Source organism: Amphiprion ocellaris, chromosome 9 (genome assembly GCF_022539595.1).
Source record: "Amphiprion ocellaris isolate individual 3 ecotype Okinawa chromosome 9, ASM2253959v1, whole genome shotgun sequence".
NCBI lineage: Eukaryota > Metazoa > Chordata > Actinopteri > Pomacentridae > Amphiprion > Amphiprion ocellaris.
This window is the reverse complement of record NC_072774.1, coordinates 32,808,007-32,831,831: the sequence shown is the minus strand read 5'-3', so window position 1 is coordinate 32,831,831 and position 23,825 is coordinate 32,808,007. Positions and strand designations below refer to the sequence as shown.

Here is a 23,825-nt window from a genome sequence, read left to right as displayed (position 1 = left end):
CTGGTGAAATGTCTTCACAGGAAAGTGGATGATCATATTTTATAAACAAAGCGTCAAACCCTCCACCTTTTTTCTTTCACCCGAATTATAAGACAAATAAATGTCTGTTATCAGCTGTTATCATGCTCATGATACTACCAGTAGATGCCCTCCTGCACATACTAGTAGGCAACACATTATGTAAGTGACATCTTGCAGTCTTGTGAGTAAGTGCATGTAAATCTAAATATAAACTCCACATCAGATGCCAAAATTAACACTAGTGTGTTTGTGGCCCAGTCTCAAACATCTTAACCTGCTTTACCATTACCTCTAGTCTACCATTCAGGATCAAGCAGCACTGACTTCTCCTTTGCTAATCATCCCTGTAGACCACACTTCCCAAACATCTCTTTAAACACTTAGACTACCTAGAAAACCACTGATGTGTTCTAATGACTCTGCTGCAAGTTGTAATTTGATGCACCAGAATGCAAGATGGTGAAATATTACAAAAATGATCACTACAAATGTGCTGTGTATAGTTCAAGTTTTGGGAACAAATTTGTGTCATTTCCTAAAAGCAAACATGTTTGATTGATGACCATTGATGGACTGGAAAATGTGATACTGCAAACTGTTCCACAAAAGAGCAGAGGTTTTCCACACAGGAATCAATGCCACAAACATGCCTTCTGAATAAATGGGACTTACTTGTGACTGAGCTAAGCTAATGAGATAGTGTGCTGTTTAACCCTCCTGTTGTCCTCATTCACGGGCACCAAAAAATATTGTTTCCTTGTCTGAAAAAAAATCCAAAAATTCAGCAAAAAATTCCCCAAATTTCTGAAAATTTGCTAAACCTTCAGGAAGAAAATTCCAATAACTCCTTAAAAGTTTCTGTTAAAAGTTTTATTAAAAAAAAAAAAAAAAAAAAAAAAATCCCCTAAATTTGGCAAGAAAATTCTTGTAAATATTTTCAAAAGAGTAAAAATCTCCAGCAAAATTCGGTGGATTTTGGTTGATTTTTTTGTGAATGTTCTTAAGAACATTTTTAACATTTCTTTTTTTCCACCAAAAAATGTTCAAACATTTCCCAAAAATGTTGAAAATGTGGACACCAGAAATCAGAAGTTTCACTGTGAAAATATTTTTTTTTCTCCACATTTTCAAACGGATCAATTTTGACCCACAGGACGACACAAAGGTTAACTGACTTTTAGCAATCTTGTTTGCTCATAGAGCTTTACTTTCCCTTTTCATCAACTTCTCATTCAGCTTCTGCAAAGGTGAACAGAACAGAAAGGGAAAGTAAAGTTAAATAGAGAGAAGCTCTGGATTAGGGGTTAGCTTGCTAGTTACAGCAATTCACTACTGGAGGTAGTCACTGTCATTACTGTTTCCTGCTGTTTTGCTGGACCCACTACACTGCTGTCACTTTATTTAGATCCTTGTTCTCTTTGCACTTTATTCCCTTCATGTCTCCGACCATTACCAGGCTGAGCAGAGGTCTAAGCAGTGATAACTAAAAATACCTGTGCAGATTTCAAACTTTGTTCAACTATGTGGACGTGTCACTTTTGTTTATTTATGCATGTGTTATTTATTGTTCAGTAAGACACAATTATTGTATGCTAGAATGCTTGGCTGAGGTGTCATAATTGGTTTATTGGTTAACAAACTCTATAAAGTGCAATGGTGCAATAGTCTTATAATTATGACATCCATGAAGCATTTGACTTTTATGTCACTCAGGCTTCTGCTCCACTGATGAGATGCACAATGATGGCAGATAAACGTATCACATCTGTATGGAGCGACGTAAACATACTCACATCAACCATGACGTCCACATAGTTTTACTTCCTGTGAGGTTTGACTGGTTTCCTGGCACCTAACCTGGACAATCTGGGCCAGTAGTTTGTCTCAACAAACCATCTTTACAGTATTAAATGGAAACACACAGTAGTTCCCATTTTCTTTTGCAGATTTCCTGGAAATTGGACTGAAATTTTCACGACTTTTGGATGGAAACTTATCGTCTGAAAAGATGTCATCACAAAGTGCTATGCTGGCAGTGAAGTTGGTGAGTAAATTGCTGTCATGACTGATAGGAAATGTGGTCCCAAACTTGGAATAAGACCATGTTTGTAGAATATATTCACATCTAATAAATGTTTTACCCAGTTCAACCATTTTTTAAACTACCGTACATGTGACCTAATGATTTAACTTGGTGTGTATGCCATGTAATACAGTCACATGATACATAAATGATAAAGAATTTACCATTGGTCTCAAAATGTATATTTTCAGTTGACACGGACTTACATATGTGAAGTATCTACATTTTGGAGGTATTTTCTAAACATTTTCCTAACCCAAGGTTGAACTCAGGTTTTGCACTATATTGCCATCAGCTTATGTTAAATTGCATTCTAAATCTGCCGGTGATTAATTGACTAAATTGAATTAAAGTATCATCAATAAAGTTACTCAATTTAAAATATATCATTTTTTCAGTGGATTTGACTGTGAAATTCAATTAAGACTAAAAAACAGCTACATTTTTTAAATGTTTTACAGATTTTTCAAAAGGTAAAAATATCCTACCTGTTACTAGGCAGCTGAACTAAATTAAGTGTATGTGTGTGCGTTTCTGTCTGCTAATGCTGTGTAATGAGTCAGTCGGTGTGGGTTTGTGTAGGCTGATGTAGGCCCGGGTAGGATCGCTTTGTGTGTGTTAATGTGACGCCGGGTTGGTTACTGTGGGCTGGTAGAGGCTACTGGAGGTTAGCTCAGGTTACCGGCTTTTGTGTGTGTGTGTGTGTGTGTGTGCGTGCGTGCGTGCGTGCGTGCGTGCGTGCGTGCGTGTGTGTGTTGAAGTGGAGGAGGAATAGCCTCAGAGCCACTGCCAAGACCTTCAAGGAAGTTTCCCTGGCTCTGAATCCACAGCTTTAATTGCTGGGAGTCTTTGTGAATACCAAGGGATAGCACTAACTCACTCCCTTTCTTCTAGTCTCTCACTCTGTCTCTCTCTCCCTGTTCTTTTCATGTTCCTTTCTCCTTTCTTGCCCTATCAAAGAGTCTGGGTGTGTTTCCATCCTTAACTTGGTGGTGGCAGGTGGATGGTACGGTCAGCAGCACTCTGGAGTCATTATGACAGTGAATTGGAGGCGATTCACATTTCGAGGCAGTCTATTGTGTTGCTGGCTTAATTGTTCTTTTGCCTCATCAGCCAGCAGTACACTCATTTGTCTTTAAAGTAATGCACCTCAGTGTGTTGACGAGAGACAAGGATGTGTGATTTAGCACATTGAACTTGAACATGCCACCTGTTCGTGCTCGCTGAGGTAAAATTTCTGAGTAACTGCTGCATATTTGATGTGGACGGTGTTAAAATGACCCATCATGGTCGAAACATCTTGTCTAACTTAATGGACCCGGGGGAACGTGGATGCTAGCTGTTGTTGGAGAGCTTTCCAACCGGGCGGCGCCACTCTAACAAAGTTTATAAAACATATTGCTTAGGCCTGGCGGGCTGTTGGCCTTGCAGTACACCGGCAGAAACTCTGGCTATCATCAATGTTCCCTCAGTTCTGCTGTGCTGAGATCAGCAGTGTCCCCAGACTGTGAGAAGGTGGTCCAAATGACTCACATCGGGCACTGACGCACTTCAGTGTAGTAAGTAGTAATGCCTACATGTCAGAGCATTTTGAGTCAGTGTGAAAAACTCACAGTGGCATCACCAGCTAATCGACAATTCATTCGATAATCGATTTTAGTCGATTATGTCGATTATTTGTAGCACCCACAGGATACACCAGCCCACATCTTGACACCAGGTTTCATATTTAAACATGCAGCATGGGAATGATGACCTTCTCATCTCACTGCCACAATGAAAGCTAATTTTCCCAAATGTTGAATCTCTGTCTGGCTTAAGCAGTGACTCACCGTGTTGTAGCTTCTAAGACCTGGAAACAATGCAACAGACTTACTACGTTACTGGGAAACATCCATTCTTTAGCAAGAATTGTATCACCTCTGCATTGTGTGTGTGTGTATTGGTGTGTGTCTGTCACTGGTTTGTGCAGAGCACTGCAGTCTTGTCTTGCCAACTGTTCAGAAGTTGGCACCTGGCCAACTGTGACAGTACTTTCTGGGGCGTCAAGTTGAACACCACACACACACACACACACACACACACACACACACACACACACACACATACTTGTATTTCTTTCCCCGTGAGACCCCCTGACCAGGACCCTCCTCATGGGATCCACCCTTTCTGAATGGTCTAGAGACACCATTTTAACTCCTAAATTTTTTAAAAATTCCTGTGAGGTTGAAAATCACTTGAAACTTCAAACACTCTCACAAAAATTTTAGACCTGAAATTTTGTCCCCTCTGGGGTCCAGTCACCTCAGTCAGATTTGTAGCCCCCCATGGGGACTAGTAACTCCACCACCACCACTCAGTCATGTTACGTCTGTTAGCCTCACAGAAGCAGAGAGAAGCAGTTCTTCAGGTCTCCACTGATGGAACCAGAGAGAACAGCATCTCCTGTGACCATTAGAAGGATCATTCTTCTCTGTAAGGAAGTGTTACTGAACAAAAGACAGGCTTCTGAAATCAATCTGCTATGATTTTATTTTGTCCCCCATGTTACTCATAAGTAACCATGGTGATAAGTCAGCCATTTCACAACAACAGCTGAACTGAAAGGTACTTTAACAACACTAGATGGTTTAAGTACTATATATGTCCATACAGAGCTTTACAGTACTGTAACAACATCTCTTCAGTCCTCAACATGTCAACCAAACATGCACAATCAGTGCATACAGAGCTACACAGAACTGTAGAGAGGAGAGAGGACAGACAGTGGAGAGGTGAGACAGTGGAGAGGACAGACAGCAGAAACAGCAGGGAGGAGAGACAGAGAAGAGAGACAGGAGAGGAGAGACAGAGAAGAGAAACAGAGGAGAAGAGAGACAGAGAAAAGAGGAGAGACAGCAGAGAGGAGAGACAGCAGAGAGTAAAGACAGAGGAGAAGAGACAGCAGAGGAGAGACAGAGGAGGAGACAGCAGAGAGACAGAGGAGAAGAGGAGAGACAGCAGAGAGGAGAGACAGCGGAAAGGACAGACAGCAGAGAGGAGAAACAGCAGAGAGGAGAGAGGACAGACAGCGGAGAGGTGAGAGCGGAGAGCACAGATAGCAGAGAGGACAGACAGTAGAGAGGACAGACAGTAGAAAGAGTAGAGAGGAGAGACAGCAGAGAGAAGAGACAGTAGAGAGGAGAGACAGCAGAAAGGAGAGACAGAGAAGAGACAGATGAGAGGAGAGACAACAGAGAGGAGAGACAGAGAAGAGGAGAGACAGCAGAGAGGTGAGACAACAGGGATATCGGAGAAGAGAGACAGCAGAGAGTAAAGACAGAGGAGAAGGAGAGAAAGAGGAGAGAGAGGAGAAGAGGAGAGACGTAGAGAGGAGAGACAGAGGAGAAGAGGAGAGACGGCAGAGAGGAGAGACAGCAGAGAGGAGAGACAGGAGGAGAGAGGGAGAGACAGGAGAAAAAAGGAGAGACAGTAGAGAGGAGAGACAGGAGAAAAAAGGAGAGACAGTAGAGAGGAGAGACAGGAGAAGAGGAAAGAGGAGAGACAGAGGAGAAGAGGAGAGACAGCAGAGAGGAGAGACAGCAGAGAGGAGAGACAGAGAAGAGAGACAGAGGAGAGGAAAGAACAGAAAGGAGAGAGAGGAGAGACAGCAGAGAGGACAGACAGCGGAGAGGAGAGACAGCGGAGAGGACAGACAGCAGAGAGAAGAGGCAGCAGAGAGGAGAGACAGCAGAGAGGAGAGACAGTGGAGAGGTGAGACAGTGGAGAGGACAGACAGCAGAAACAGCAGGGAGGAGAGACAGAGAAGAGAGACAGGAGAGGAGAGACAGAGAAGAGAAACAGAGGAGAGGAGAGAGAAGAGAGAGAGAGAGGGGAGACAGCAGAGAGGAGAGACAGCAGAGACAGCAGAGAGGACAGAGAGGAGAGAGGACAGACAGCGGAGAGGTGAGACAGCGGAGAGGACAGACAGCAGAGAGGACAGACAGCAGAGAGAGTAGAGAGAAGAGACAGCAGAGACAGCAGAGAGGAGAGATAGTAGAGAGGAGAAACAGCAGAAAGTAGAGACAAAGAAGAGAGACAGATGAGAGGAGAGACAACAGAGAGGAGAGACAGAGAAAAGGAGAGACAGCAGAGAGGTGAGACAGCGGAAAGGACAGAGGAGAGACAGCAGAGAGAACAGACCGCAGAGAGGCGAGACAGTAGAGAGGAGAGACGACAGGGACAGTGGAGAGGAGAGACAGAGAAGAGGAGAGACAGCAGAGAGGAGAGACAGAGAAGAGAGACAGATGAGAGGAGAGACAGAGAAGAGGAGAGACAGCAGAGAGAAGAGACAACAGGGACAGCGGAGAGGAGAGACAGCAGAGAGGTGAGACAGCGGAAAGGACAGAGAGGAGAGACAGCAGAGAGGAGAGACAGCAGAGCGGAGAGACAGCAGAGCGGAGTTGATGTCTGAGTGGATGCTGGTACACACTTCCTGACTTTTGCGGCACCGAGTCAGAGGTAAGGGAGAAACACACACCTATAGCGGGCCCCATGCCGACTATGGGGGATGGGCATGGTCGGCGTGGGGCCCGCTATAGGTGTGTGTTTCTCCCTTACCTCTGACTTGGTGCTGGTACACACCTTTACTGTCTAGTGGTCCCCATGGTGACTATATCATCCTCCACTCAGTAATGACATGGCAAAGCTGTGTTAAGTTGCTGTTAAGGAAAACTTAACATTTCCTGTTGGTATTCCTTCACAATAAAAGTGATCCATCAGGGAACAAGTGGGATACTTCAGTTATGAAGAAAGCAACAGGAAATGTGATGTTTATGACACTAACTTAGCAAAGCTTCATTACTGGTGCTTTACTTACGTTAAAATGGGTCTAGTTATGTAGTTTTTGGCCATTTTCTGTTGTTTAATCTGCAGATCAAGTTAAATATTGCAGGAGATCATAGTGCAGTGGGGATGAGCTGTTAGATGAAGAGATGCATTAAGCAGATTCACACAGAACGTGACCAGTATTTTCAACGCGTCAAACAGGACTTATTAAATGGCCATACATGGAGTGGAAAAACGAACAACTGGCCAAAAAGGCAGTACACAAAGCACCTCATTGTTTAAAACATTGCAAGAGGAAGGATTAATGCAAACATTTTCTGAAAATATGAGTGGAGATATACTTCAGCACAGAAGCTATACTTCTCCAGTTGTGCAAGACAGTCAAAGGTAAAAACCATAGCCATAACTTCAAAGTTAATGTGGCTTTTCATGTCAGTAAATGCATGATGTATGACTTGGTGTGGATGAAATTTATTAAACAGTCAATCTTTTTACCATGTCTGAATGCCCTTCTGCCAGTGGCATGTCAGGACTCTCCTTGTTTACATGATATTCATCTTGACTTACAGTGTAAACTGTTAAAGCTGGCCTATTGAAAATATAAACCTCTTGTGGTTCTTCTTCACCACACCATCACTTTGTTCATAATCCCCCAAATTAACAACAATACACTGCCATTCCCAGAATGATTGTTCTGTTTGTCTTTTGATTGAAGACCTGCTAACTATTGTGCAAACTAATTTTCTGGTTGCTTCATTTAAATCTCGCAATCAAATGGAGTACACCAGTACACTGCTTATTGTCTCTTTGGTAAAGGACATGTTCTGCTATTTGCCATTTTCATATTTGTGGTTGGAGAAAAGATTTCTTACTTCTATAACCTTCATCAATATGCCCAGCTTGTGTGTCCATTTGTATTTTTAATAGACTAGTTGACTGCGTACTTGTTTTTAGTAAGTGTTTGATATGAAAGTGTCATTCTCCATTAGCGTAACCATTTCAATTCACTTCAATTCAGTTTTATTCATATAGCGCAAATTACAGGTCAAATTGTATCAAGACGCTTTACAGAAACCATATGCCTGAACCCCCAGAGCAGTCCTAATGGGGCAGTGACAAGAAAAAACTCCCTTTTAACAGGGAAAAAAACCTTGAGCAGAACCCGGCTCTTTATGTGGGGGGACCCATCTGTTGCTGGCCGGACGGGTTGAGGGGGACAGAAGAGGTAGAGGAAGCGAGGTAGAGGGGTAGAGGGAGAGAGGGAGAGGTAGATGTAGAGAGGTAGATGTAGAGAGGTAGAGAGGTAGAGGGGTAGCGGTAGAGAGGGAGAGGTAGAGGTAGAGAGAGAGAGGTAGAGGTGGAGAGGTAGAGGTAGAGGAAGAGAGGCAGAGAGGGAGAGGAAAGGGGAGAAGGGGGGGAGGGGAACAAGGAACATATAACATACAGTTGGATACATGTATGAATAGCTAGATGATACATACAAGGTACAAGCTAGCATTGAAATTGATTCATAGTTTACTGTTATGATGTATGACTTTGGCATTAAATATACAACGTATATAGCTGGTAAATAAAATTCAAGCAGTGCATATGTGTGTGAGCATATAATTTCAACTTCCATAACAAACCCACATTTGTGTTTAAGGAGCCTTTTTGAGAGGTCTGTAGTTGGTCATGTACTCTAGCTGTAATCAAGGTTAATTTTTACCAGAGCATTGTATTCAAAATCTGAAATGCTCTTCTTCCTGGTTGTCCTAATTGTCTGACATGCTCATACCCATAACATTATGACCCACACTCCTGTTTGAACAGCTAGGCCCTGTCCTTGTGGAGTTTGCTTCTGCTCAAGCTAAAGTAGCACATCTTGCCATTTCAAATAGATTTCTTCAGTTTGGCTCAGCATCCCAATCTAATGGAGTGAGTAAGATGCAGAGGTCCCACCACTATGTTCCATAATTAGACAATATTTTATAGGAACCAAAGACTTCACACCAGATTTCGGTAAACATTAGCAAAGTTACCATTGCAACCACAGCTGGCAGATGAAGGCTATGCTAGGTTGGTAGCAAAATCCAGAAACAACTCAAAAAATGTTCATGCTTCAGGGTTCCTTGCATAACGCTTACTGCACAGGAAAGGACAGGTAAATGCTACATGCAATTGAGGTTGGTAGCTGACTTGAAGTGAGCCAGAAGACCCTCATGCTAATGGTTAGAAATGTGATGCCCTCAAGTCCCTCCACTGCTGAAACAGCACACTGAAACACTGTTAGTTACTGATATCCTGGCATGGTTAATCAGATGATGATCAGCTGTGACAGAAATGAAGGATGGGACTGAGTCTGAGTCAGTCTGCAAACATATAGGAAATATGTGGGAAACAGGGCATAACTATGGCCTCCAACATCACATCAGACTAAGAAATTGGTCAAAAGGCAACAGAATCATTGCTGTTGTTCAGACAGTTACAAGTGTGACTCAAGCAGAGCCCTGTTAAAGTGGTACAGTTAATGAATCAGTGTAAAAGTTTAAAAATAAGTAAAGGAAAAGGCCAGGATATATCCAATTGCTTTTTTAAATCTCCCAGCTTAGTTTTTTGAGTGATTCACCTTTTCCTTTGACGTACTTTGATATACACTGTAGGTGACTATTGTTGACAGACAAGCAGTGACATTGTACAAATACTGAATACTCAGTCAGGGAGGAGAAGGGCACAGAGGGCAGATTTTCTGTTTACTGCGAATTCAGTTTGTAGATATTGATATTATGTATTCCCAAAGGAGACACAGAGATGGATGCAGGTTTAGAGTTAATTACAAAAACCAAAAACTATAACTGAGGGAAAGCAGAGCTTAGTAGGAGATGGGGCAGTGGGCAAAATCCAGGGAGGAAAACTGGGTCTAATGAAGGTAGCTTCATTACCTATATGGAATTCACATTCAAGATACAATAAGACACAAAACAATGACTGTGTCTTATGGATTTAATGAGTGTGGGTTTGAGGCTGGCATGTGCTGCCATGTGCAGCCATGTGCTGTTTGGTGGCTTCTCCTTGCAACATTGGGTGAAAACCCTGCTGAGGCCTACAAGGCAGAAAGCAACAGTTTGAGTACAAGGATTAATTGATTGGACTTCATTTATAACTGAATGCCTGTAGAAGTGGGTGTGGGGCATTGTTTTGATAATGCATAAATTGAAAAGTGTGACATGACTCACCTGTCTTTTGTCACTGCAGGTGTTCCAGCCAAAGAGTCCCCATGGGCTGGAACATCTTTTTAAAGGTTCCGGGAGGAACCAAGTGTAGGTGAGGAGAGGGTGAGAAGAAATCTCTTCAGGTGATAAAATAAATGTATTGCTTGATGAGGATGTTGGTAGTCGTTTTTCGGAAATGGATATCCAGTTTTAATGTTTGTTATTATAGTTAAAATTAAAGACATTGCGTTTTTGGGAAATTCTTGTGTTTGATTATTTTGGTTAACCCTTATGTTGGTAGGCCTGAGGGGCTGATTAGGGGGATGCCTATAAAAGACTGGCAGTTGAGTGAGAGCGAGGAGAGAGGAAAGGAGCGACACAACACACCAGTTAACCACCTTTGCTATTTGTGTTCTTTTAATGTGAATGTTGGTGAACAAATGCCAGGTTGACCTGCATCTTATCTCGCCTCAAGCCTCCTGTTTTATCCAACTGTAAAACAGTCATCCTAACACTGGGGTGTGATGGGGAAGCAGTCTGAGTGAGGATTTACAGAACTGGAGGTAATAGCAGGGCTACAAGCAGAAAGAAACACACGAGGAAAAGAAACTGAACAGATAGCATGAGTGAATTTACAATAAACTGGTGGAGAGCGGAGGGAGAGATTGGTCTTTAAACTGCAGGTGTTGGGAGTGGCAGTTAGTGAGGATGAGCTGCAGGTGTGTCAGGAGCATGTTAGCAGGCACTGTCAGCTGAAGATCAGGCATTAGACAGGAGAACAGGCTTAGAAATAGACATCACTCATGTCAACTGATATAGGAACATGAGAGATGTTGGCCATAAACTGACATAAATAGCATTTTTGTGAGACAGTGTTCTGTTGTTGACCTTTAATCTTTCAGACATTTGTGTGTTTTGTCATCATTAACAAATTAATTTGACGTGATCTCATAAAACAAAGCCAAAAACATGTTTTGTTAGGTCACAGTGACCTTGACCTTTGACCATCAAAATCTACTCAGTTCATCCTTGAGTCTATGTCAACATTTATGCCAAATTTGAAAGAATTCTCTCAAGCCTTTCTTGAAATATCTGACTATTAGGAATGAGCCTGACCTTTGACCTTCAGTGTTATACCTTGGATACATGTCATCACTTAATAATTTTATCTCAGTTGGTTTTGTTTGACGCTTTGTCATAATTAATGTGAATTCTTGAGTCATAGACAAAAACATGTTTTGACATCATTTGACCTTTGACCTTCAAAATCGAATCAGTTAATGTCCAAGTCTAAGTGGATGTTTAAATTCTTGAGGTGTGGCATAAATGTGAAGAAATTCCCTCAGGACTTTCTTGAGGTATGACATTCACAGTTTGCCTTTAACTAGTACATTCATTATATTTGTAAAAAGGATTCATTGCAGTTCTTGTGAGCCAGGTTGCATCCTCTCTCCCATGTGAGTGACATGCTCACCCCTCATGTCACCTCAGCCAACAGCCAATAGGATGTTACGGCTATTGGTAGTGTATCTGACTGTAGTGGAGAGGAGACTGAAGCTGTGGGAGATACAGAGCTGCACAGAATATGCATGGAATGTGTTATATGTGAGGCAGTGCTCAATAAAGACGTCAAACTACAGTGGCATCTCCTCGTGTTTCTGACCGAACACATTGCAGTGGAACAGCATAACAACCATCCTAACATTGGATAGTGAGAAGATCCTAAAATCACTATGACAATATTTATATGAAAATATGTATTTATATTTACATATACATACTGCAAATAAAACGAATTGACTGCTTTGACAGGATGCTATAGTGATTAAATTGATTCCTGAATTGATTTTAGGCAAAGTAATTCAATAACATTCGAGTTTAATCACTTGAAAATGCATAAATCTGTATGAAATATGAATTTTTTTGTCACACACACTTACACACACTCTCCGTTAATGGACCCCACGGATGCAAATTTACACACTGCAGTACCCACCAATGACCACTGGGGACGCTGTCCGACACACACTTTGTGTGAAGTCAGACTCCATGGGGTCCATTTTTTTTTTTCAAGAAAATCGCACCAGGCATGTCAGGAGGCCATTTTCTATTGATTGCAATGCTTGTGCCTGTGGGGCCCCGGTTTTGGGCCCCACGGGAAAAATTGGACCCCACGGCGTGAGTGATTTGTCAGGTTGTGGACCCCATCGAGATATAAATACAAACGCACACACACACACACACACACACACACACACACACACACACACACACACTTCCATTCAGACACATGAGGTGATGGAAATGCCATAAATCTGTCAGTGAGGCTGAAATGAGCTTAGTGCCACCAGGGGGGTGTGTGCTCTTCAGCAACGTGTGCACAATAAAATCCCAAGGACTATAGAAGCCGATCTGTCGCGTGGAACTGTGTGTGTACATCTTTGTCTGCACATACAACATGTTCTGGAAATATCCCTTACACACTCGCACACACACACACACACACACACACACCATCTGACTTTGTCTTTGTTTTGCAGCTTCTTTTTCCATCTTATCTTTCTATTTTGCTCTCAGTCTGTTTCTCTCTGTAGCTGAGTTTTCATCCAAGTATTATTATGTAAATCATGATATATCAAATTGTAGCAGCTGATAGGAAATGACAAATTTCCTTGGAAGTTTTTATGCCTATTTGAGTTTTTTGCTGATGAAGAAATCCTGATAGGCAGTCACACAGTCAAACTTGTTGTAATGATGTAGCCATAGTTTTAGAGCAGATCCCAAGTGTTGGCATGTAGTAAAATGTAAAATGTTTGACGCTACAGCAACCAGGAATGTCAGATGTGACATGGCAGACATGTAAAGTTGGTCTGATGAGGTGGCATGGCCATTAGCTGGTGCATATTGTTAGTCATTTTAATCCAGCAGATGGAAGCTAATTCACATTACCCCTCCACAGTGTGAGGATTAGGATCTGTTTGTCTCTCCATCTGTCATGCATCACTTTTCATACATGACTGTCAGGATGACTAAAATTAGGGGAGTGATTCTAAGCTGCTTCGTAATTTACTCAGCAATCATGTCAGGTACTCCTGCTATTGTGACTGTCCTGAAATAGATCAGAGTTAGAAGTGATTACTAAAGTATGACTTCACGTTTCTATAGGATCACAATGTAGGAACATTTTGGGGCAAAAACATGCATGTTGAAGCCAGGACTTAGTCATCACCTCTTCAGTTTCTGGAGAAATTTACTCAAAGGAGATTGATCATGAGTTCATCCAAACATAAAATCTTTCTGAGCTTCAATAACTAATTAACCCTTAATTCCAAAAGACACACATTGCATCTATTTTTACAACCCTTCTTTGAACTGGAGTTGCTCTTAAGGTATTTCTTGCAGCGAGGTGTACTGCAAATCAAAGAAAGCCCGTCATGACTCTTCCAACTATGCTGTTTGTCAGTGCAATAAAGAACAGAATGAAAGAAAATATTTTTGAATTTACATTAAATGTAATTCTAGTTATAGCCTCCATCTCCAACCAATTACTTTTGCTGAAATTATACCATGAAGTCAATAAAATAATATTAACATCAGCCAGAATATTATGACCACTGACAGATGAAGTGAATAACATCGATCATCTTGTTACAATGCAACGTTCTGCTGGGATACCTTGAGTCCTGACATTGATGTGGATGTTTGACATGGATCACCCACCTAAACATTGCAGGTCATGCAATCTCCCTAACCTCCCATGGCAACAGCAGTCCTTGATGCCAGTTGCCACCCTCAGCAACTGAAACAGTCACTTTCTTGCAGACTAAATCAAAATTAGGTTTACATTCACACTTTCTCACCCAAACATGCATTGTGTGATTTTTCTTTTCTTTTTAAAGCCCGGATTGAAGACAGACAAGAATATATTTGTGTTTGTTTACAATCTTGTTTGTCATTTTGTCATCCTGATTGTGAGCACTGTCATTTCACTGTTCCTCTGTTCTGTATGCATTATAATGGTGCATGGGAGGGATCCCGCTTTTGTTGGCCTTTCTTACATTTTCTTTTCTTTTGTGTGGAATTGTTTCCTTTTCTGAATTGATAGTCTAGGGATAGAAGGGGTCGAAAGTAATTTTTAAAATATTGGACTACATAAATATAGTTGACATTAGAAGTGATGCAGTGAGAAATAGAGAGGGCGGGGTAAATGAATGCCACAACTACTTGTCCATCATGATGCCCTGTAATGCGCACCGTTTACATCAATCTTCAGCTTTAGCTTTGCTGGCATATTTCTCCTCCTCTCTTGTTGCTTTATTGTGAGCCAGCTATAAATACAATGAAACCATCGGCAGGAATGTGTGTTGTTTAAATGTATGCTCAGGCAGGTTTGTATGCATTCTCACAAACAGAATGACAACCCGCTCATAAAAATATGTTTCAAAGAATTCTAAAGCTGATGAGAAATTGAGAAGATTTGTATTGTTTTCATGTTCTTTCTTTTGTCTTTGTTTTTCATTTCATCTTCACTTATATGCTCATATCTATGCCTTCCCGTCCTTGAAAGCCACGACACAGTAAATCATGGGCACTTGCCTCTTGAGTAGGTCCGACTGTTAGCTGTTAATCTTCTAGTGTGTAATCTGTCAAGTTCTGTTTACCCCTACAGGGCTGCAGCAGTCGGTTTTTAATACGGAAGAGAAAGAAGGATACTGATGAATCTTTTAACATATTCCTCTGGACTGGGGTGGAGACTGGGGTGAAATGCTGCTTTTGCACCGAAAAGCAAGACATAAAAATAGATTGGGAACAATAAAAGACAGAGATGGGTAGTGAAAGTGGTAAAGGCGAGGGGGTTAATGTATACTGTATGTCCTTGTTTGATTTTCACGTTGTGTGTTATAAAATCGTGCCATTTAGGAAGCAGAATAAAACATGAGAGGAAGAAAATGCACCATGGCAAAAGTTGAAATAAAGCACTCTGATGTATGGGACATAAAGAAGACAGATATAATGGAAGAGGGAGGGAGGGGGTTGTTATTGGTGTGTATATCAGCAGTGGCAGTGCTGCAGAGCAGGAAGGTGGCAGTCTTCCTGTCTCACACTGTGTGTGACGTATGCAGATCATAAGGCCTAGCAGTCTGCTTACCTGGCAGTCACCTCCACTTATCTGTTTGTCTGCCTGCCTCCAAAACTCTCCATCTAGTCTAGCTGTCCGTGTGTCCATCTGTCCCTCTGTATCTGTTTACCATACTTCTCTCATGTCTATGTTGTCTGCATGTCTCTGTACCTCTTCCTCACCTTTCTGCACATCAGTTCATCTTAAACATCAGATTAACTCTCACATTCTTATGAGAGAGCTGGACTCTTTGTCTCGATTGCCGCTGCTGTACTAAAATGTAAATCTTGGCCATGTGCGGTTCTGCACGTTTTTCCTCAAGGATCTGTGTGTATTTGGCTGTGTTTGTATGTTCTTCAGCTATGGCCGGTCTTCTGCTCTCTGCTGCTGAGGAACATCCCCACAGCACAGTGCTTCATGCTTCACTGTATGCATGGTAGTAGCCATTTGATGGATCTGGTGGAGTGCAGGACATTTTGAGCAGAAAGTTCTTGTTCTGTCTTGTGACAGACAGTTCTTACGCATCACCACTGACACAGGGCAGAAAATAAATGCTGCACGCCCCCCTCGAGCTTTAACCATGTTTCAGTGAAGCCACACCCCAGTCACACTGAAAATATTTTCACTTTAGCAGCTTTTCTTCTTACTGTTTTAGAAGCTGACAGGCTCCAGTTGAGTGAAGCTTCCGTGGCTTTAGTCCAAGGAGTGCAGTCAAGTTTTCTGCCATATGTGACTGGCTGATTAACCTTTCTAATTGCTAACTGGCAAACTCCTGGTGTGTGTCTTCCATTTCAGTGGATGCATTTCAGCTCTGTTCGCCTTCAAAATCATTGATAATTTTCTAGCGCTGTTGCATATCTTGAGAGGCTAGAAACCCATACTTAAATATGCCAGACTGAGCTATACATGTAATTATTCTATATGTAATTTTACACAATAATATTTGATCATCTTTCAATTTAGAGAAATATTTCATGTTTTTATTCTCTAATCTTCTAGAGTGACATCTATGAAGCAAAAATAAATCAGCGCAGTGCTTCCTAATAGACCTTTTTTATGGAGGTTATTGTGACTTGCAACACATGGAAAAACACAGGTGGGATGATGACTCAGTTCCAGTGGGTATCCCAGTAAGTCATGGCAATGAACCAGCATGCACAGAAGCAGGACCTCTCATAGGTGGAATGAAGCTGCCATTAATACACATGTGCTCCCAACAGTGACAAGTCAAGATGCCTGCTATTTAAAAAAAAAAAAAAAAAAAAAAAACGTCTTCCACAGTTGTGTGCTCACACTTGGCTTCTGCAGATGAGGCGTCTGTGGTGTTCTGTTGAAGATTTAGAGCACCCATGAGCTTTTGGAAGTCATGGTTCATACTTCTTTCCCTCAAATTGTTGCCACGGCTGCAGAAGGCCAACGTTTTCTAGGAGAGTGCATGTTTTTCTGGCTTTCAAATTTGCCAGTTTAGCCTGCAAAGCTATTATTACAGCAGCAGGGTCTCAGCAGTTGAGGGAACAATATAGATCAGGGGTCACCAACCTTTTTGAACCTGAGAGCAACTTCAAGGGTACTGAGTAGTACGAAGGGCACCTTGTTTGAAACAAACTTCCTCAATAGCAAACTTGTGCCATCATCTTTAAACAATAATAATAATAATGAAAATAATATGTAAAAAGACTGTCTGATCACATTTATGTTAATTTTTCCTGACAATAATTATTAACAACGATTTCCACAACAATGATGGTAGGAAACACACACACACACACACATATGTATGGAAATCTGTTCCAATATTTAAAAGTCAGAGGTGTCCCATCTCTGAAACTTTGGTAAATATCTTTCTTGGCAGTTTTGTATGAATCAGCATATTTGCAGCATTTTGTTCAAAATCACACCAGTTACATTTCTGTGCAAATTATCACTTCTAACATTTTTAGGAAATCATTAACTGTCATCAAATCATGCTTCATTTGTGCAAACCACTACCTTTGTAACATTTTTGAAGAATTCATGAACTCTGTCCCATGTTTGCACAAATTATCAGTTATGGAAGAAATAAATCAACTCTTTCACATTTTGAAATGAATCCTATCACATTAGTACTAATCACCAGCATTTTTCACCAGCATTGCAACATTTTTAACAGATAACAACAAATCATTACATGTTTTCAACAAATTATTTTTCACATTTTAGTGTAATGGCATGGTGTTTTGAATGACAACATGTTACCTCTTTCTTTGTCTGTAAATGTGTGTTAGTGGGAAGCCTGGCATTGCAGAGCTTATCATGTCTTACCTTTACCTTGCAGCTCACAGTTCAGATGATTCAGTTTCCCAGTGATGTCCGTTAAAAATGCAAGGGCAAGAATCCACTCAGTGTTCTCAAGCAGCGAGATGTATTTCCCTTTGGACTGCATGAACTCTTTGATTTCGGCCAACAGTGACAAAAAACGCTGCAAAACTGTTCCCCTGCTGATCCATGGGGTTTCTGTGTGTAGTAACAGGTCACCATGTTCAGCTGACAGCTCCTCCAGCAGCACCTTCAATGTCCTGGTTGCTTGGCTTTGGAGCCATTTATGATCTTCACGACACGAGTCATCACATGATCAAATCCGGCCACTTTTGTACATACATATGTCCTGCTGGTGAATGATGCAGTGGTAATGTAGGAATGTTGGGAAGTCTGGATCACCTCTGCATCGTACAATGAAGCCTGCATGCCGACCCATCATGGAGGAACCCCGTCCGTCGTCAATGAAACAAGCTCTTCTAATGGTACATTTTTCTCCACGAAGAAACTTTTCGCCGCGTAGTAGATGCCAAAGCTGCCTTTAAGTCCCGGGTTTTTCTGTCCGTAGTGCGCATACAGTCTATGTGCGCTACCAGGTGGGTAGTTAGCATGGAAGCTTTGTGGCAGCTCAAGTAGTGTCTCTCCACATTGTGCCGCTTTGCCGACGCAATAGTCACCCCGCAAACAGGACACATACGTTTATCTTCCGCTGTCATGAAAAAGAACTCTTCCTCCCAGTCATCGTGGAAATAGTGTTTTCTCTTTCACTTCTCTGTCATGTTTTGGGGGTAAAAACCACATCTAGCTTCCCAAAGTGTCTGCGCCCAGCCGCTGCAGCAGAATGACGTGGTGGTTTGACATGTGCAGTGAACTCTGACTCGGACAAGGTCAAAGTTCATTTACACCGAAGACATTTTTGTTTTTAAAAAATAATATAAGAAATATTGTAATTTAAAATCTGCATTACTGTAAGTATTTTTGATTTAAAAAGAACAGCAACTATAATTTTTGATAAGGAATTACATGGTGACTAGTGTTATTTTTAGAACATGTGTAGCAGGCAACTCACATGGTCTCTGCGGGCAACCAGGCGCCTGCGGGCACCATGTTGGCTACCCCTGATATAAAGCTATTTTATCGGTCTGAACTTCTCCTGGAAATTCTACGTTGGATGTATTTTGATTATTGAGCCAATTTGGTGGCTCTGTCAGTTTCATGCTCCAGTTCTGCTTCTATATGATTTGCGATGGGCAGATGAAGTCATTGTCTATCCTCAGCAACCTCTGATATGTGTTCATCAAAACCCTTTAGTATCAAAGTAAATGCAGTTCGGAACACAGCCTGTACCCAGCTGCAGTGCCAGAAAAATCCTGTGCCTTGCTATGACACACCTCAGGAATATCTATTGACTTATTGCCATAGACCAAATTTTTAAGTAGTTTGAATATTCTGTAAAAACTGCATGATGTGTTTTTCTGCACAGACTGCTGAGGCCCTATTGTGAACAGAGCATCCAGTGATTGCTGTCTGCTTTTCAGCCTGCACACATGGATATGTAAAGCTTTAGTCCAACAATAAGCCCAACAGACACTTTTCTGTATCAATTGTGTCTGGGTTTAAACATTCCAACAGTGAGACAACACTGCCACCTTGAAGTCAACTTGTAAATTACAACATTACCCTTCATGATTTTCATGCAGCCGACAGTTATTCAACGAAACTTCATTATTACATACCTCAGGTCTTTAGCCACTTATTCCTCTTTGTAAATATGACAGAATTGAACTCAAACTTTTATTTGGAAGTTACATTTATACATACATGACAGTATAGGCTACAAAATGCTTCACAAAAGGACTGAAAAAGGGTTGCAGTCATATTACAATAAAAAAAATAAATTAGATGAATTAAGGTTCATACAGAAATTAAAGCTAAAAATTCTAAAATAATGTTTTAAGAAAATTATTACAAGCAGTGGCTGATTTAACAAGCCCAATCTCAACAGGTTTGAAAATTCAGAGTTTGGGGGTCTGCACTGCAACAGAAAAGCAGATTTTAGTCACTAATTAGACTCTGGAAACAACCAAACAGCTACTGCTACCTGCTACCTGATCTAACCACCTTGATTGAGGTAAAGATACTTGATACTTGGTGGTGCCAAAGCTCAAAAGTTGACAATAATTTGGAAATTAACAGGGAGCCAATGCAGCAAGGCCGGTATGAAAAAAAGAAGATTTGAGTTACCAACAACTTAGGTTTAATATTATTCAGTCAAAGCCCAATAACAAATGCCACCATAAAATTTCATTCTTGTCCAAGCTACTTGGAGGGCCAGCATAGATCATGCAGCAGGCTCATCTCATCGCATTGTTTTCTCTCATGCAAATCAGACCACAGCAGATAAGGTCAGCTCCGTTTGGTGCAGACCATACCATACCATCCCATGCCATTCTCAGCCGTGCCAGTTTGTGCGTGTACATGCTCCAGCAGCATATGGTGGTAACATGCTGTCAGGGGAGCTTGTCTCCTGGCCTGGCCACCCCAGCCCCGGGACAGATGGCGGCTCACTGGGCCCCGACGAGCAACTGTGCTGCTCAAGATACCCGTCCCACTCCGTCCTCTTACCTTGGCTCTTCCTGCCTGCCTGGTGGCCTCTTTTCCCATGGCGCCTGCTCACATGCCAAAACTCTTCTGTATGCTGGTGGACCCTGATTTAATTGGTTTTCCATCCAAGCTGAATAGGAAAGGAAGAATTTAAGAAAATTACCTCAAAATCACAACATTTACATATTATCTCAGTTTATTCACTCACCCGAGGCTGCAAGAATCTGCTGATGATAAAATGATTTAGGACTTAATGAAGAGTAATGGCAACACATATTAAAATGTGAGAAGTGTAGCTGCATCGCTATACTACGCTATGCTGCAGCGAGGCACTGAAACTCCGCAATATTAATTTTGAAAGATACTGGATTTTAAAACATTTGAAATATGTAATTTGCCTGTGAAAAATAGACATGATCGTTAAATTCAGCCTTGTCTTCCATCCCTACTGGCTGTTAAATTGGTATGATATAACACCACAGTAAACATGTTATTTGTGAGCAGCCATGTTTTTGTTTACAATCCCCGGTTTTGCTGGGAATGGGCCAACCCGAACCTACTGCTGTGATCACACCCTCAGTATCTTCAGAGCATAGACAGGCCCGTCTGTGGCGCTCATATATTTAAATCTGCCTTCTCAGTCGACTGTTTATAATAGCTCCACTGTAAAGACTACAAATGCTGCTGAAAAATGCCATCCAAATACATCGTTGGTTATGGTTCAACTGTTTGAAAAGATAAATAATCACCTGGCAGGCGGTTCCACTTCAGCTGGAACTGTGTTTCTTTGGCAAATCAGCACACGCCTCATGAGTTCTATTAAGTTATCATCCAAACTTAGAGTATGCATAAGTTTTTGCTCAGTACATAAAAAGCAACTGATTTTCTTCTACTATATTTTGATTAATCGTGTTACATGCTCTTGATTCTTGGTGATATCAGCAGGTTTTAAGATTTGACTGCAGATGCAACTTAAATATGACACACATGCATTTCCAGGTTTCATTAGTCATACAGATTTGGATGAATTCACTGATAACTTTTGAAAAATCTGCAAATTTGTTATTTTTGTAGCTGCATCTCTGACATTTTGTAGTATATCTCCATTTCTTGTATAGGTTTTCTAGCTGTAATGGCTTTGTATCTGTGCCACTTATCAGTAAACTTCACTGTCCCCCTAGGAGAGCTTTGTCTTGGGCACAGTGCTGCAGACTGTTATTTTACATAAACACATAAAAGAAACATTATGAACACTTAAGGAGACACTTGACTATTCCGAAAGACAACTCTGAGGATTATTAGTAGTAGTGCTAAGTGCTTACGCCGATCAGCCACAACATTAGAACCACCTGCCTAATATCCTGTAAGTCCCTCTGCCTGAACAGTTCTGTCCTCTGGGGTGTCCTGTGGTTTGTGGCACTGGGATGTTAGATCCTTTGGGTCCTGTGGGTTACAGGGTGGGACCTCTGTGGGTCGAGCTTGCTACGGTGCGTCCTGTAAATGCTTGATTAAGTTGGGATCTTGGGAGTTTAGAGGCCGGGTCAGCACCTTGGGCTCTTTGTTGTGTTCCGCAAGTAGTTTTTGCAGTGTGGTGGGGTGATTTGTCCTGCTGGGGGACACTACTGCTGTCCGGGGTACGTGTCAGAATAGCATGTACATGAATAGCCTCACTCAAGGGTTCTCAGCAAAACAATGCAATGTAAGGAGAGGATCAATGTTACACACTTAACCTGTCAGTGATTTTAATGTCGTGTCAGATTGGTTTATAGCTTAATCTTCAGTATCAGTTTTGTTGCAGCCTCGCTGATGCTTGTAGTTGTTCTATAGCTGTTTCTTCTACTCTTGTAACACTTTTCGCTGTTTCTCTTTCTGCTGTGTTGGCTTCGCAGCAGTGTCTAACACCATGTCTGCTCTAGGGATGGTCCGAATAGCAATTTGTGGGCTCTGGATATTCGGTCCCAATTAATGACGAATATCCGAATATTAACCTCGTCGGCAGGGGGTGTGAAGCGCACTTTTGAGAACTCTGATCTTGCTTCTCAATGTGTTCATCATCAGAGTCTGACAGCATTAGCATTAGCAATGATATCTCCGTCTTTCATTTTTCTCTTCTGTTTACTAACACAGGCGAAGTGAAGCGTGACGTCAGAGTTGGTAGGTCCAAGTATTCGGATCTCAAAATTAATATTCGGATACCATCACAACGACCGAATATTCGGGTCCAGCCCTATTCTGCTCAGAGTATAATGGTATGTACGCTACCGTTCCACAGTTTGGGGTCATCCAGACAATTTCATGTTTTCCATACAAACTCCTACTTTTATTCATGTGCTAACATAACTGCACAAGGGTTTTCTAATCATCAGTGAGTCTTTCAACACCATCAGCTAACACAATGTAGCATTAGAACACAGGAGTAATGGTTGATGGAAATGTTCCTCTGTACCCCTATGGAGATATTCCATTAAAAAGCAGCCGTTTCCAGCTAGAATAGTCATTTACCACATTAACAATGTCTACACTGGATTTATCATTCATTTAAATGTTATCTTCATTGAAAAAAAAATGCTTTTCTTTCCAAAATAAGGACATTTCTAGGCGACCCCAAACTTTTGAACGGTAGTGCATATTCGTCCTGAGCTGTTTGATGCAGAAATGCAGTTAAGGAAGAGGTTCAATGTCTTCTGTTTGCCAAATAATTACTCTCAAGTGTCTATATCAATGTACTAGCACTCACAGAACTCATGTTCTAGAGTGCTAGTTCCATGTTTTCACAGTTTGTCAGTTGTTGAGGCGGCTGTGCACAGACTTCGGTCTCCCTCGAACTGCTCCTTAGGGTCCCAGATGTTCTTGGCATCCGGCTCGAAGGACCAAGTTTATGTTGGGTTTAAACTCAAAAAGTAAACACACACAGCACAGGAAGGAAAGACAGTGCTCAGGAGCTCAGATCTTTACTTGCCACAAGGGGAGATAGAGACTGCACTCACCGCTATTGCAGCCTTCCTTCTCCGAAGAGTCTGTATCTCCTCTGCGTCTTTTATTTAGTTTCAACCAGCCATGTAACATAGGGGCGGCATCATGCGTCAGCATAAGATGTATTAACAGAGAAAGTGTCAGAGAAAGTGTCACTTGCATTATCTTATCATATGGAACACGTCAACCTTGTACATACAGATTACAGTTAAAATGTACATGTACTTCTCAACTAGAAGTGCTTACATGTGCATAGAGATACCTTTACAGTCATTCAATGATGGCCACAATGAACATAAGTATAATTCTTCTAACAGATAGCATGCTAGTATGGTTGAAAGCTGACCGTTTTTTTTCCACTTCAAATTCCAGAAAAAAATCTTCAAACAACATGGCTATGTCATCAGTGTTGGCAAAAAGACTGCATAGTTCTTTTCTTAAGCTGAAACCGTGCTGCTGTCTTTAATGGTTAATTTATGTTAATTCTCAGTACGTTGCACGTCTTAATGAACATACTGTGCACAAACTGTAGCAGCTACTCTGGAATGTTCACTTTTTCAAAAACCTAACAAAAATAATTGAATTATACATGAAAATGTAGCGAACCATGACTCCAAAGGAGAGATTCATATCAAACCCTGATGTTTATGTGGTGTTACACCCCTGTTCTGTACACACTACAAAACTGCGTATCCGTTTAGTTGGGGTTTCT

General features: G+C 41.5%; 1 protein-coding gene across 2 annotated transcripts in view; it reads left to right on the top strand.

Moving 5' to 3' along the window:
- ldlrad4b (low density lipoprotein receptor class A domain containing 4b) overlaps positions 1–23,825 on the top strand; it is a 287,600-nt gene that overhangs the window by 14,433 nt on the left and 249,342 nt on the right. Inside the window, exon 2 of one of the 2 annotated variants that reach the window (XM_055013935.1) lies at positions 1,968–2,065. The exons of the other annotated variant lie outside the window; for it this stretch is intronic. The gene's annotated coding sequence lies outside the window, so the exon portion shown is untranslated. The remainder of the gene's footprint in view (positions 1–1,967; positions 2,066–23,825) is intronic. 2 annotated transcript variants of the gene reach the window in all.